We start from the raw sequence: 16,118 nt of genomic DNA on the forward strand, positions 1-16,118 counted from the left end.
GAAGAAAAAATCACTGGTAAAAAAGTTTTAACTTTTAAAATTTGACCTGTGGAGGTCCAGAGAGATAAGATAGCAGGTAAGGCACTTTCCTTATGTGCAGCCAACCTGGGTGACCTGGTTCCATTCCCAGCATTCCATATGGTCCCGCTAAGAGTGATTCCTGAGAGTAGAGCCAGGAGTAACTAAACCCTGAGCATTGCCAGGTGTGCCCCCAAAACAAACAAAGAAAAATTTAAAAATAAAACTTGACCTTTGGACTTGAGTTACTAGTAGAGTTTTGAGTTTATTTTTAGCTTATAGATGAGTAGGTAATGTTTGTATAATCATTAAAAAAAAAAAGGAGTAGCAACTAACACACATTTTCTTCCTGTGAAGAAATGGATTCGCTAGACAGTCCTTGGGAATGGAGGGTGGCAGCGCTTCTTGGAGAATGTTACAGGTTTTAGATTACATGGTTGTCTGGCAGTTGTTCACTTTATCTATTTGTGTAAAATAGAATAAGGCTCCACGAACACCAGAGATACATAAGAGAAACTAGCTTCTAGATTCAAAAGGAAGTGAGAAAAAATACTATAATAAGGAAATATTTTAAAGAACATTAAGAAATCTCTCTTCCATAATTTTAATGTACTATACTGCCCCAAGAAATGTTTTGATAGGAAAAAAATTAGCCCACAACATACTATGTTTGTTATATATTTTCTTGACTATGGCAGCAAGTACCATCTTCTATTTAACATGGTATGTACATATATTTACATATTGATTATAAGAGAATCTAGTTCAAAGCATATAAGAAACAGAACTGTATTAAGTTCTACTTGTAATACAGTTAGAGCTGCATTACCTTTGCATATGACCTGGACCATTGTTACCTAATACAATTTTTTGAGGTAATTGAAAGTACTTTATATCTATATTGACAGTATAATAGTCACTAGTCTCCTGTAATTATTTGAAATATGACTGATAGGCCAGAGCGATAGTCCAGCGGGGAAGGTGTTTGCCTTGCATGCGGCCGACCCAGGTTCAATCCCTGGCATCCCATATGGTCCCCCAAACACCACCAGGAGTAAGTCCTGAGTGCAGAGCCAGGAGTAACCCCTGAGCATTACTGGGTGTGACTGCCCCCCAAAAAGAAATGTGACTGATATGGAACTTGTAAAAAATTAAAATTATAATTTAATTAAAATATGTATTCTTGACAAATGCTTGGTAATGAACAATACAGGCCATCCCTATTTAATGAATAATAAAAAAAAAAGGACCAGAATTATAGCACAATAGGGTAGGGCACTTGCCTTGCACATGACCAATCTGGCACCCCATTTGGTCCCCTGAATCTGACTAGGAGTGATTCCTGAGTGCAGGGCCAGGAGTAATTCTTGAGTACCACCAGCTGTGGAAAATAAATAAATAAACAAATAAATATATAACAATTAAAAAGTGGTTACGGGCTGGAGCGATAGCACAGTGGTAGGGCGTTTGCCTTGCACACAGCCAACATGACTGACCCGAGTTCGAATCCTCCGCCCCTCTCGGAGAGCCCGGCAAGCTACAGAGAGTATCTCGCCGTGATATATTCGATATGCCAAACACAGTAACAACAAAGTCTCCAATGGAGATGTTACTGGGCCCGCTCGAGCAAATCGATGAACAACGGGAGGACAGTGACAGTGAAAAAGTGGTTAAATGAGAAACTAGGTGAGGTAGCTAATTCTGGCTTTATTATTTTCAATCCATTTTCTTAGGATCAGTTAGCTGAAGAGAAGGTAGATGAGTGAGTTTGGTATATTAGTGTTCTAAGACTGGTCCTTAATTTTTATCTTTTGAAATACTTAGAAACCCTCCAGCCAGCAGAGGTCGTGAGTAAAATACCTAAATAGCGTAAATTCTCCAAACTCATTTAAATTCTCACAGTAATGCTTTTGTTGTTTCTTTGTCATTTATTATAGCTTGTTTACATATATGACACGCTTTTGTTTGTTTCAACAGCAAATTGAAAAGACTAGAAGAGAAAATATTATTATTTCCATATATTTGTTTTCAGAAGGGCGGATGCTTAGTTCTGGTACAAGCATCTAGTAAGCACATACAATGGAAAACATTTTCGTTCTCAGTTGGGTTTAGCCTCCTCTGTAACACCTGATTTCTTTTCATATAAGTCCCTATGAAAGGTTAATGCTTTAGAAGCTGCTTTAGAAAACAGCTCAGTTTTCTCTGGCAGAAGTGTAGTGGGAGACTGTGCAGACTTCACAGTCAAAAAGATATGGAGTTGTAAAATAAATAAATCATAGGGATGTGATGTACAGCACAGTATCAGTAAAATTGTATTGCATATTTGAAAGTTAAGACAGCAGATTCTGAAAGTTCTCTCCACATGAAATTTTTTTTCTGACTTTCTATGGTTAACTCACCTATTGTAATGACCATTTTGCAATGTGTGCAATTTTCACATCATTATATTGTTCGAACTTAACATTATAACAATTACATTTAAATTTAAAGAAAAGAAGTACAGGATTGATAAACTGTCAGGGTAATTACTTAGATTCTTTAAATATTTTCCTCAATGGCAAGAGCAGGATATAATACCTAGACGACTTTTTTTATACAGAACAGATGGAATGATTCGTGTGAAGTGCTCTGTTCTGGTCTTACTACTGCTTAAGTGCACATTAGTTATAATTATGCAAATTAATGTAGAAAGAAACAAGGTTCATTGGCCCTTTTCCAGATTCAGAACTAGGATATAATGACCATAGTCTTGATCCATTTTTAAAACTACTAAAAATACTATTTAATACTATTTTTAAATACTAGTCCCTCACATTCTTCCATCCTTCATCTATCCTCTGTTCTCATTCTCCCACTCCAACACTATCAGAAAAAATGAAAATGAGTTTTTACTCCATCACTGTAACTTCAGTGGGGTTCTTGAAGAAGCAGAGAGGGCAGACAGCAGAATGGCTAATGAGATCTTGGAAGCAAAAATTGACCTCTTGATATAAATCAGTAGTGTGAAGCTTCACACCCAGTTCAAAGAAATTTATTTGGACAGACTTTTCTAAAAGCAAACTGTTTATCCTTGTGGAAAGAATATCACACACACACACACACACACACACACACACACACCATGATCCTGAAACCTTAGCACACAACATTTGAATCAATTTGAATCATTGCCAAAATAGATTGGAGAATTCAACTTGCATCTTAAGCCTTTGTCCTCAGTTCAGACGTTTTATCTATTACTCTTACCTTTTCCTTCACTAGACATCTTGTCACTCATGCCTTATCCATAATGGTTGGAAAAGTTCAAATACACAAGTACATCTGGTATGAAGTGTGTCATTTGGATCTATAGATTTACTCCCTAATAGCTATACAATGGAGAAAGACTATGCAGTCTTGTAGCTACTACTGTCGATTGGCAAGTGACCAAACTGTAATGTAAATCAGGGGAGGTGTTTATTTGAGGATTTGAATAATTATAGTTTGGGTCCATGGCCAGTGGATATTCCCAAGATGTGTTCACCAAGGGCTTGGGGTCGGGAGGTGATTTGAAAGATGAGGTGGAGGGATGGCCTGAGGTTAGGTAATTTATAGAGACACTTTGGATTGGTCCCCACCTTTTGTTTCTGATTGGTTTGTCTTTACATAGAACTATCAAGTTGGATTCTGCAGTCATGATCAGTGGATAACCACTTGTATTTTGTAGTTACTGTCAGCTTGTTTGATTTTCACTTTAAAGTCTCAACATGGCAGTTGGAAGCATGATGAAGTCTGTTTGAGTCAAAACAGGCTGCATGTATGAAACGGGTTAAAGGAGAAAACCAAAACCTTAAATTTAAATGGATTATAGGTTAATAAGATTACAAACAGTGCCATTTCTGCTAAAAGGAAATACACAATGCTGGAAAACAATAAAAGCACTGTCCAGGGAGGTCAATCTGCTCAGTAATTTGGGTGAGCATAGTGCCTATCAGTCATATTAATTTCCACCCCTTTAAGAGCATTCCAGATCTATATTTCCTTGCTCTTGTATTATTCAAATGGGTATACTGGTTGTAAAATACTTCTTTGGCTAATATGGATGATGACAGTAATAGAATGATGAATTCTTAAGCCCCTAATTGCAATAACATATTTAATAATCACTGAAACCATTTCTGTCTACATTTTTACTCAAAGTTTATTTTTTTATTTCTGTTTAAAAAATTGCTTTCTACACGAGTGTCTATACATAAAACTCTTTTAGCAATTGGGAGAATGACTTGGCTAAAACACATTGCTATTGTAATCAAGATTACTGCTCTAATCTCCACACGGGTCAGATAAATAAAACAGATTAGCTCACATTTCTAGACTGAACCCCCAACTGAGATTGGTCTTTTAAGCAACATCAATACTCACCATAAGTTATCTGGGCTACAGAATGTTTGTGGCACATTTACCCTTTGTGATTACTGGGGAAAGCAGCATAAAGACCTTGGCCTTGTATTTTGAAGGACAGCGCATTATTACAGCATAGAGAGCAGGTACTAGATCTAGAGTAGACACATGACCCAAGGCACTTACCAGTCTTCTGACCTTGTGCCTTTGAAACGTGACTGTATATTTGGAAAACAGAGGGGAAAGAAACAAACATATTTTATTCCTTTAACCTATGGGTATTATAGAGATTGAATGAAAAAAATTAATGAGAAATCTCTTTGTAACTGTAAAGTGTTTATACAAGTAGAAAATACTATTAAAATTTATAGTTTCATACTAAGTAATTTTTTATAGCCACTGTTTTGTGTTTGTTTTCCTTTCAGGTAGCTTTTTTAAATGTAGCCTGCATTTCGGTCTGAGTGCCTATAGACCTCTGCTTTATCAAAGTCAGGGATGCATGTTCATAAATTCTTTGTTATTGAAATAGAAGTCCCATATGTCTCCAGTGGTACATTATCATCAACAATACGTCAGTCATGATGAATGACCATGAAACAAAGTTGATGGGTAATGCATAATTATTCTTCCACATAAACTACATAATAAAACAAGCCCATGTAATAGTTACAAGACTGGGTGAATTTTTTTTAAAAAAGTAACTTTTAGTTAAGAGGGTGAGAGGACAAGAGATGGACATATGTGGAAAATTGTCTGCCATGGAGGCAGGGGGAGGATGGGAAAGGGGGTATATGTGGGGAGACTGGTGGTGGAGAATGTTGCACTGGTGGAGGGATGGGTGTTTGAACATTGTATGATTGTAACTAAAACACAAAAGCTTGTAACTGTATCTCACAGTAATTCAATAAAATAAACTTTTTTTTAAAAAAAGAGATGGGCATAGCATATGTAATAATCGCCTTCTGAGTGGTGCAACACTAAGTGAACAGAGGGTGAAAGTTTTGCTTTTGGATTTATACTGTAAGCCTTCCCCCCCAACCACAACCCCCACGCTGCACATGCTATAAATAATATAATAAATCCTGCGCTGGGTTTTAGTGGTCAGGAGATAGCAAAGAATGTGCTGGATCCAAGTTTGAACCCAGGTACCACATGATAGGCCGAGCCCTGGAATCCCTGAACACTTCTGGTGAGCACCAGCATTGAACCACCTGGTTCTCTTGGCTGAGTATGGCTGGGAATGGTTCCAGTTCTCTGAGTACTGGAGAAGAGTCTCTTCTTTCTTGAGATACAGTGCAGAGTTCTGCACAACTGTTAACACGAGAAAAAGAATAAGCGTCTTCTAGACCAGCAGGCTCCTTTTTCTGAAATCCCTTTATTTTTTATCTATTTGGAGTCACACCCAAAGGTTATCAAGAGCTCCTTCTGACTTGGATCTGGAGAGGGAGGGAGTAAGGGTAATTCCTGGCAGTCTTTGGAGGAACATGTAGTGTTGGGGATTGAACCCATGCCTCCTGCATGCAAAACATGCCCTTAGCTCCATTGAGCTATCTCTCCAGCCCTGAATCATCATTGTAAAGGCCCTCTTTGTTAAGCACATGTTAAGAGATAGTTTAATCCTGAGAGGAATTGAGTGGGGTGGTAAGAAGAACCTTGAATTTTTTCCTAAGCTCAGACATGAAAAAGAATGAGTCATGACAGAGACTTCTATTACTTCTCGAGAGTTGAGAGGATGAGGAGACAAGGATTCTAATCTTGTCCTGACATAGACATAAAGACGACTGATGAGAATTCACAGGGGGACAGAGTGAAGCTTTGACCTTCGAGGCAGGTTGTAGAAAATGGACAGCAGGTAGGGATGAAGGAATCAGACCTTCAGAGGAGAACTAGAGCATGGAGGGGGGGATCCCATCCGTGTACTTACAATACTGGGGTCTCTATTTCCATCAACCCAATGACCATCAACCTAATAAAGGCCACTCTCTGGTTTGTGGTCCTTTTCCTCTTCAAAAGTCAGTGATGGCGGTTTGAGTTCTCCTTCCTGCCTCTCTCCTCTTCTCCAATTCTTTAAATCTTCTTTTACCTGGAGAATGTTTTCTGTATCTAAAGACCACCAGGGAATCTATGGTAACTCCCTGCTTTGAAACTCATACCCCCAATGATCCACATGATGGAAGATGATAAACTCAAAGGCTTTAGGGATTAGGGATTCATGGACATACTGGGTGGGGGACTTGTGCTTACAGCAGCAATGATGCAAAGGGTGACATTCCTGGCAACTGGAATACCAGAGCCTGTGCTGAGGAGTTTCAGCACTTTTTTAAGTGGCTCAAACAAATCAGAGCTGTTGGGCATCTGGACAGAAGAGAGGAAGGACAAGACAGAGGAGAAAGAGGAGGCTGGTGAGAAATCTGTTCCAAGGACATTAATCTGGCAGCATTGGATCACGTAGGCTGAACTGCTTTAAAAAATAGATGTTGAGAAATGAGTTTGGAGACTTTAAAAGTATCAACGACGAAATGAAAGCGGAACTGAAGTAGGGGGCTCTGAACCAATGCGCTTAAAATTCGATTCAACTGACTTGTCAATTTGGTTTGATATTAATATTCTTCTTTATTTCTATTCCTGTAGAGTGGTCAAACACTTAGGCTGGTTGATTGTGAAAAGAGTCGATAAAGAAGGAAAACATAAAAACTGAACTGGCAAGAAGATAGACTAAAAACAGTGAAATCAGGCACCCATAGAGGTAAGTTAACTACTGAAATTGGCTTTCATATGAAGAACAGTTCTCAAGAACTGCTTCTCATTTTCTTTAAAAATATTATTATAGCTTACTTAGTTACAATAGGACTTAAGGTTTATGATATCAATATGCAAAATTACTACACTCCAGCCCACCAAACTGCCCCCCAACCCTCACCACTTCTCTACAAATCTCTTTGTGTTCACCATCCCAGAAGCTCTCTGAAACCCTTCTTCAGATCTTAAGGTATTATTACTAGACTTGTCTGATTCACTTATAGTCCATTGGCAGTGGAATTCAACCCCAGCCTCTCTGCGCAACCCTAGTAATCAGTTGAGTAGGACTTTGTATTCCATCTTGGTTTTCCTGGAAACCAGAACTTCAGCCCCAGGGGTTTTCTGTCTCTACCACAAGGAATATCTTAAGATTCTCAGAACAGAAAATTCCAAAGCTTTGGGACAAGGTTGGGGAAATATAGATGAAGACCAAATATGTCCGAGAAATGTATTTTGACCAACTGAATGTCCAAATGTTCATATCTCATAAATTGCAATATCGCACATTCATTCTTCCCCATGTTCATAGCATCTTTCTTCACATAGCATTATACTAAAAAAATCCGAATCTCCTAAAGTAAATGAGTGTTTAAACAGTGATTCATCCATACTGTGGATTAGTACTCAGCGTGAAAACTGTTGATTCATAAAACTTAATCACTTAATCACTTAACTTCCCATTAGTCGTCGATTTGCTCGAGCGGGCGCCAGTAACGTCTCCATTTGTCCCTGTCGCGTGCAAGTGTAGCCCAATGGCATCTGTTCGCTCCGGGAACATGAACGGCCTCAAACCGATCATTCATGATCTTGACGAAGAAGTCTGACCATCTGGAAGGTGGGCGGCCATGCGGTCTTTTGACATCCCGTGGAATCCAGTCGGTAACAGCTTTAGTCCAGCGGTCGTCTTTAAATCTCATTACGTGACCAGCCCATCTGATTTTCGACACCTTGGCATATGAGACAGCGTCCCTGATTCTTGATTGTCGACAGATGTCAGAACTCCAGATTCTCTCTCTCATTTGAGTGAAACGTGATATTCCAAGCATAGCTCTTTCTATTCTTCTTTGGGAGACCTGAATAGCGTTCTCATCTTGTTTGCGTAAGGCCCAGGTCTCTGAGGCATATGTTAACGCAGGAAGAACAGTGGAATCAAAGAGATGTGCCCGGAGCCAGAAGTTCTTCGTCCTCTTAGCTATTTCTTCGACGTTCTTGAAGGCGTTCCAAGCCGCTCTCTTCCTCCTGCGCAGCTCGGGTGTCAGGTCATTTGTCATGTTGACCTCTCGACCTAGGTACACATAGCTGTTGCATTTGGAGATGGTCGTTCCATTGAGAGCGAATGGGGCGTCAGGAACAAGGCTGTTTCTCATAAACATTGTCTTCGTAAGATTCAGCTGTAATCCTACCTTTCCACACTCACGGTCAAAGTCGGCCAGCATTTGCCAATTGGCTGATGTTTGGTGTTATTAAAACAATGTCATCAGCAAAGCGGAGGTGGTTTAGTTGCCGACCATCTATCTTCACTCCCATTCCTTCCCATTCCAGTCCTCGCATGATGTTCTCGAGGGTGTCACTGAAGAGTTTTGGTGAAATGGTATCACCCTGCCGCACCCCTCTCTTGACATCAACGATCAGTTCTTTGTAGAATGGTGAGATCCTGATAGTGAATCCACAATATAGCTCACGGAGGATCTTGATGTATTGGGCTTGAATGCCCTGATTGGCTAGGGCTTCAATGACCGCTTCCATCTCAACAGAATCAAAGGCCTTCTTTAAATCAATGAACGTTAAACAGAGCGGCATCTTGAACTCCTGAGAAACCTCAATGAGCTTGGTTATCGTGTGGATATGGTCGATGGTGCTGAATCCTTTGCGGAACCCGGCTTGCTCGCATGGTTGTCCTTCATGTAGTGTTCTGCCAATCCTATTTAGGATGACTCGAATGAACAACCTGTAGATGACAGACAATAGGCAGATTGGGCGATAGTTGCCAATGTCATGGATGTCTCCCTTCTTGAACAGTAGTACGGTCCTGCTGGTTTTCCACTGGGACGGAACCTTGCATTCAGACAGGTAGCATGTGAAGAGCTGAGCCAGTGTATTGATGAGTACTGACGGCAGGTTCTTCAGGTGTTCAGGTCTGACCTTGTCTGGGCCGGGTGCTGTTTGTTTCTTTACCGACGAAATGGCATGTCAGATTTTGGAAGGGAGAACGTTGGGAACGACATATCCATTCTGTGGAATTTGGTATGTCGGCAAGTGGACATGGCTATCGAAGAGATTTGAGTAGAAGTCATGGATAATCTTCTCCATTGCCGTTCTGGAGGATGTGATGGATCCATCAGGACGTCGGAGGGCAGTCATCTTGGTCTTATAGTTGGCGAAGGACAGGCGGGCGTTACGAATACTTTTCCCGGTTTCTGCCGCATTTACCAGTACTTCTGCTCTTCTCTCTTTGAGGTCTTCCTTAATCGCATCTCTGCACTGCTTTGCGAGCTCGGACATTAGCTTGCGGTTGCCTGAGGCATGCGCCAACCGCGCTGGCAAATTAGCTCAAGAGTTTTCGAAGATAGGCGATTTTTTGTGGCTATCTCTCTCTTGACGTTCCTCGCACATTCATGGAGGTGCTGAACCAGTCGATTGTATTCCTCATCAATGTTGTCAACAATGGCATTTTCCCATGTTGCCGCAATAGTACCAAAGAGTTCCCAGTTGGTGGTCATTCTGGGAGTTCTCTTTTTGAACTTTGCAGCCCTTTTTCCCTGCTTTGTGAAGTAGAATTTTGCACGAAGGAGACGGTGGTCAGATCCCGTTCGAAATTTTGGGACAACAGCGACATCAGTCAGGCAAAACCGTCGATTGAATATGATGTGGTCTATTTCGTTGTGGAATCGTCCACTGGGAGACTCCCATGTCCATCGTTTAGATTCTGCCTTCTGGAACTGTGAGTTACCATGATAGGTTCTGCCTTCTGGAACTGTGAGTTACCATGAGATACCAGGATAGCCTGGCAAGTTATCCACTGTGTATTCGATATGCCAAAATCAGTAACTACAACTGGTCTCATTCACCTGACCCTCAAGGCTTCACCAACATGGCAGCACTGAGGAGGATGAGAAAGGAGAGGCCGACAAAATCTCAAGGCCGATGTAGGCTGCCACAACGAAGGAAGACAAAAATGATCGTCTGTACTTTCAATACACGTATGCTAGCATCAGATGCATCCATCGAGGACATGATGGTACAAGCGCGAATGATCAAGTATGACATCATTGGTCTGACCGAGACAAGAAGGCACGAATCTAACCATGCCGTTTTCGACACTGGAGAAGAATTGTTCCTCGGAACATGCAATAAAAGAGGTGTTGGAGGCATCGGTGTCCTTGTCAACACAAACTTGGCCAAGAGCATTGATTCATTCGAATGCCTAACAACCCGAATCGGACGTTTACATTTGAATAGATGTGACTCACTGCCTGCAGTTTCTATCTTCGTTGTCTACGCACCAACATCTCATTATGATGAAAGAGAAATCGAGAAGTTCTACATGGAGCTAGAGAAGTTCTATAAAGAAGACCACACCTTCTACAAGATCATTGTGGGTGATTTTAATGCCAAGATGGACGGAGAAGATCAGCTGAAGAACTTCACATCGGGACCCATGGCCTAGAATGGAACGAACAGGGTGAGAGACTGTCTGAGTTCATCATGTCGACAAAGACCATTCATGATTCATAAAATAACATGGAAGAATCTCAGGGAATTATACTAAGTGTAAGGAGCAAATCCCGAAAGGAATCATGCCCTATGATTCCACTTATATATTTTTGAAATTAAATTAATTCTCGACATGGATAATACATTACCGGATTTCAGGAGTTAGGGATGGAAGTGGAGTAGAGAATAGTTGTCTAACAAAATACCAGGGTATTTGTGATGGTGTGAAAGCTTTGTAACATCTCTCTGGCAGAGGATATACAAATTTATGTATGAATTGCACATAAGTCTCTCACACATAGGGACATATTGGCACAGACGTACACACACAGGAGAATAATAATATCCTGATCATGAAATATTGCAGGATGTTGGAATTGGGAAGGACTGAGTGTCTCTCCCAAGGCATGTGTCCATATTGTTCCTAACAACTTCCTATGAATGTAGGTTACCTCAGAAGAGAAGAGGAGAGCAGGTTTAAAAGAATGTAGTTAATAAATTTTTCAATGTATCCACTTAATGTGGAAACATTGAGAAATGCATTGATAGATAATTTTGTTATTGTGTAAATGCCATAGAGTGGTATACTTACTAAAATCTACATGGTATGGAGCCAATGCATCTAGGCTATAGGATCACTTTTGTGTTTGTGGTTAGTCATTGGTGGAAACACTAATTGAGACATGACTGAAAAACAAAATGAATTTCATGTCCACCAGACTGACAAAAATTAACCAGGAGAATAAGAGTAGGCAAGAACATTGAACAGTATGATCTTTCATCGACTTTTGGTGGAAACCTAAAGTGATTTAACACCTTTAGGAAAATATTTCCTTGTTTAGCAAGGGTACAGAAGTTATTTTGTATTATTTGCATTTTGATGCAAAAAGAAAATGCAGGGCTCCTTTTAAAGACATAAACAGAATTTTAAGTCAAGCACATGGTCTGGAAGCATGTGGCTTTTATATGATTGTACTGGTTATGAATATCCTAAACTGTCCCGGCTAAGGACATACCTTAGAAAAATACCATAGATAAACTCTTAAATCACATACCCCAAGATATATACCCAAGTATTCAGAGCAGTTCTGTTGGTGCTAGTAAACAACTGAAATAGTTCAAATGTGAATGAACAAATTGCACAGAGATGTGTACTGCAAGACTAATTAGCTGTGGAAATAAATGAACTGGTTTTTATGTCAAGAAACAATTCATTCAAATAAATTTGAAGATCTAATTGGATGGGCAGTCTCTGCCCCCGCGCCTGGGTGTTCCTTCCCGGAGTCCCTTGGAGGGGAGCGGGTTGAGCTTTCCTCCCCGCCCCGACCAGGGCTACGGCAGCTGAAGACCTCCAGGACCAGCCACCACCATGCTGAGACCACTCTCCGCACACATGAAGGTACTGGCAGAGGGACAAAGCCACGCGGTTTCCGGGGCCGAGACCTCCAAGCCTACTCGAATTGGAGTCGAGCATCTTCCACCCAGATCCTCCAAATTCCAGTAGGCGGGGGTCACACCCACCACCTGGCCCCCTGGCGCCGTGTAATCCCATCAGCGGCCAAGACTCAGAGACTATAAAATCCAGATCCCGGAACCGCGCGGCCGCGACATCTTATCAGAACTTTTTTTTTGTGACATCTTATTGTCTTATTCCTACTTTGGACAAACTTGCAGGCTATCGAATGTAGCCTGCCCACAGGGCAGAGTCTGGCAAACTCCCCGTGGCATACCAAATATGCCAAATACCAGTAACAGTGATGGGTCTCATTCTCCTAAATAGCCTTGAATATAATCTCAGGGCTAGGATGAAAGAGACGTTACTGGGGCCTGCTCGAGGGAATCGACGAATAACAGGATGATGAAATGAAAATGAAATGAAATTGGATGTATTAAATGATTCATAAATTAGGGAGCATTCCATTTCACCATTCCTCCGCCCCTCTCGGAGAGCACGGCAAGCTACCGAGAGTATTCGATATGCCAGACACAGTAACAACAAAGTCTCCAATGGAGACGTTACTGGGCCCGCTCGAGCAAATCGACGATCAATGGGAGGGCCTTTACCTTTACCTTTACCTCCATTTCACCAGTAGAAAGGCATTACCAAGGATTACAAATATGGAAGGATATTATAGTCAGAAAGAATGGAACATGGTTATTAGCAAAAGAAAAAAAGATAATTTCAGAAAACTCTCTTTCCCTTAGGGCAAATATGAGGAACTCTTGCCATGCAGATAATTTTGCTAACCTAAACCAGAAAATTGATTTAAAGCACCACTTTTGTGGGGCCCCAAGAGAGAGTACAGTGGGTAAAGTGCTTGCCTTGCATGTGGTCAACCTGGACTTGATCACTGGCTTGCCCTGAGCCCACGAGAAGTGACCCTGAGTGGACAGCTAGGAGTAAGTCCTGAGCACAGTTAGTGCGACCCCCAAACCAGACCAAACCAAATAGACCAACCAAAAATGAAAATATTCTTCTGCTTTTAGAAATGACTAAAACTGTAATTATATTAAATTTTGGTGGAATTTCACATAAATGACTCCAATTTGGGTCTGCTGTTTCCATTTTAGTCCATAACACAAGCCCCATGATAATGTACCCCCAAATATGGTGCCTTATCATATTGGATATTTTAAACTGATAGAGTTTTAGAAAATGCCAAACCTTCCTTCTGAATAATGGTTTAATAAATATTTGTTACATGAATGAATGAATATTGAAGTTAAGATGATTCCAAGTTTTGATCAAGTTTAAGGGTTCTATCTATGTGTAGATCTACACTTTCCTTATCTATGTTCATGTTAAAATACCTTCTTATACATTAAATAATCTGTCTAATAAATTTTTAATTTTATTATATTGTGAAGTTGAGATATCCTCGCTATGAGCTATAAATCCTTGGTAAATATGTAATGCAGAGGTATTTACTATTATAGAATTTTTGAAAGATATCACTTAATCACTTAATCACTTAATCCCCGTTATTCATCGATTTATTCGAGCGGGTGCCAGTAACGTCTCCATTCATCCCGGTTGCGTGCTAGCGTAGCCCAATGGTATCTGTTCGTTTTAGGAACATGTAGAGCCTCAAACCGATCATTTAGGGTCTTGACGAAGAAGTCTGACCATCTTATAGGTGGGCGTCCACGTGATCTTTTGATGTCTCGTGGAATCCAATCAGTAATGGCTCTAGTCCAGCGGTTGTCTGTAAACCTCATTACATGTCCAGCCCATCTGATTTTTGATGTCTTGGCAAATGAGACAGCGTCTCTGATTCTTGAGCGTTGACGAAGATCAGAACTCCGGATTCTATCTCTCATTTGAGTGAATCGTGATATTCCAAGCATAGTTCTTTCGATTCCTCTTTGAGAGACCCGAATAGTGTTCTCATCCTGTTTTCGTAGGGTCCAGGTCTCTGAGGCATATGTTAATGCAGGAAGAATAGTGGAATCAAAGAGATGTGCTCGTAGTTGGAGGTTCTTTGTCCTTTTAGTTATTTCTTCAATGCTCTTGAAGGCATTCCAAGCCGCTCTCTTCCTCCTGCGTAACTCAGGTGCCAGGTCATTCATCATGTTGATTTCTCGACCTAAGTATATATAACTGTTGCATTCGGAGATGGTGGTTCCGTTGAGAGCGAATGGAGCGTCAGGAACAAGGCTGTTTCTCATAAACATTGTCTTCGTAAGATTCAGCTGTAGTCCAACCTTTCCACACTCACGGTCAAAGTCCGCAAGCATTTGTGCCGCTTGGCTGATGTTTGGTGTTATTAGAACGATGTCATCAGCAAAGCGGAGGTGGTGTAGTTGCCGACCATCTATCTTCACTCCCATGTTTTCCCATTCTAGTCGTCGCATGATGTTCTCGAGGGTGGCACTGAAGAGTTTTGGTGAAATGGTATCACCCTGCCGAACCCCTCTCTTGATATGGATGATTACTTCTTTGTAGAATGGTGAGATCTTGGTAGTGAATCCGCAATAGAGCTCACGAAGGATCCTGATGTATTGAGTTTGTACGCCCTGATTGGCTAGGGCTTCCATGACCGCTTCCGTCTCAACAGAATCAAAGGCCTTCTTTAAATCAATTATTCATTGAAAGATATACAGTTTCAAAATAGTGTTTCCCATTTTATTTTATTTTTTGCTTTTTAAGTCACACCAAGTGATGCACAGGGGTTACTCCTGGCTCATGCACTCAGGAATTACTCCTGGTGGTGCTCGGGGAACCATATGGGATGCTGGGAATTGAACCCGGGTCGGCCGCATGCAAGGCAAATGTCCTACCCACTGTGCTATCGCTCCAGCCCTGTGTTTCCCATTTTAATGATTATACAAACTAGAGGTCAAGATGAAAGAAATGAAAGAGACCTAGAATCAAGTAGAAAACTAGAATGGTAGATAGAGATGGCTAGGTTAAAAACATAGCATCATGAATGACATAGAAGTATTGGAGAATTAGAATGATTTTCAGAATATTTGAACTGAGTTTTTGAGTCACTTTTACTTGAAATCCAATGAACAAAGTAATCCCAACTGACATCAAATTGTGAAAATCAAATGTATGTCTATAATTATCTTTATTTGTAATATGATGACTTTAATCCATTATGTATTGTTTATACATATCCACAGAGTAATAGAAGAGAAGGGAAGAAAGGATGTTTAAAGATAATTTGGGTAAAGATAATATGTTTTTGAGGAGAATCAAACAGAACCTCCACCCTCACCTGTGGACATCACAGTGCAGGTCTTCATGCAGTTTCTTTTTTTTTTTTTAATTTATTTTTTTATTTATTTATTGAATCACTGTGGGAAAGGTTACAAAGCTTTCAGGTTTAGGTCTCAGTCATGCAAATATCAAACACATTTCCCTTTACCAATACTTATTTTTTACCATGAAGAACCCCAATAAAACCCCACCCCCACCCCTCCCAGTCCCCGTGAGGCAGATGAATTTTAGTTAACACTCTATCTGCTTTGATTAGATTCATTGTTTCAATAGAAGATTCACCACTATTATTTAGAGTTTACCCCACCCAAATCAGACATGCTGAAAAAGCATTGTGAAGTGATTTGCTTTCTACAGCTGGGTTCAAGAATTAAATGTTGGTTTTGGATTTCTGCTATTTTACCTATTGACCCTGGAAGTATTTCTACTGAAAGTCAGATAGTTAAGAAATTGGTTTCTGTGTTCTGGAGTCGTGGCCGTG

The sequence above is a fragment of the Sorex fumeus genome, unplaced genomic scaffold (genome assembly GCF_029834395.1).
Source record: "Sorex fumeus unplaced genomic scaffold, SorFum_2.1 ptg000024l, whole genome shotgun sequence".
NCBI classification, from domain to species: Eukaryota; Metazoa; Chordata; class Mammalia; order Eulipotyphla; family Soricidae; genus Sorex; species Sorex fumeus.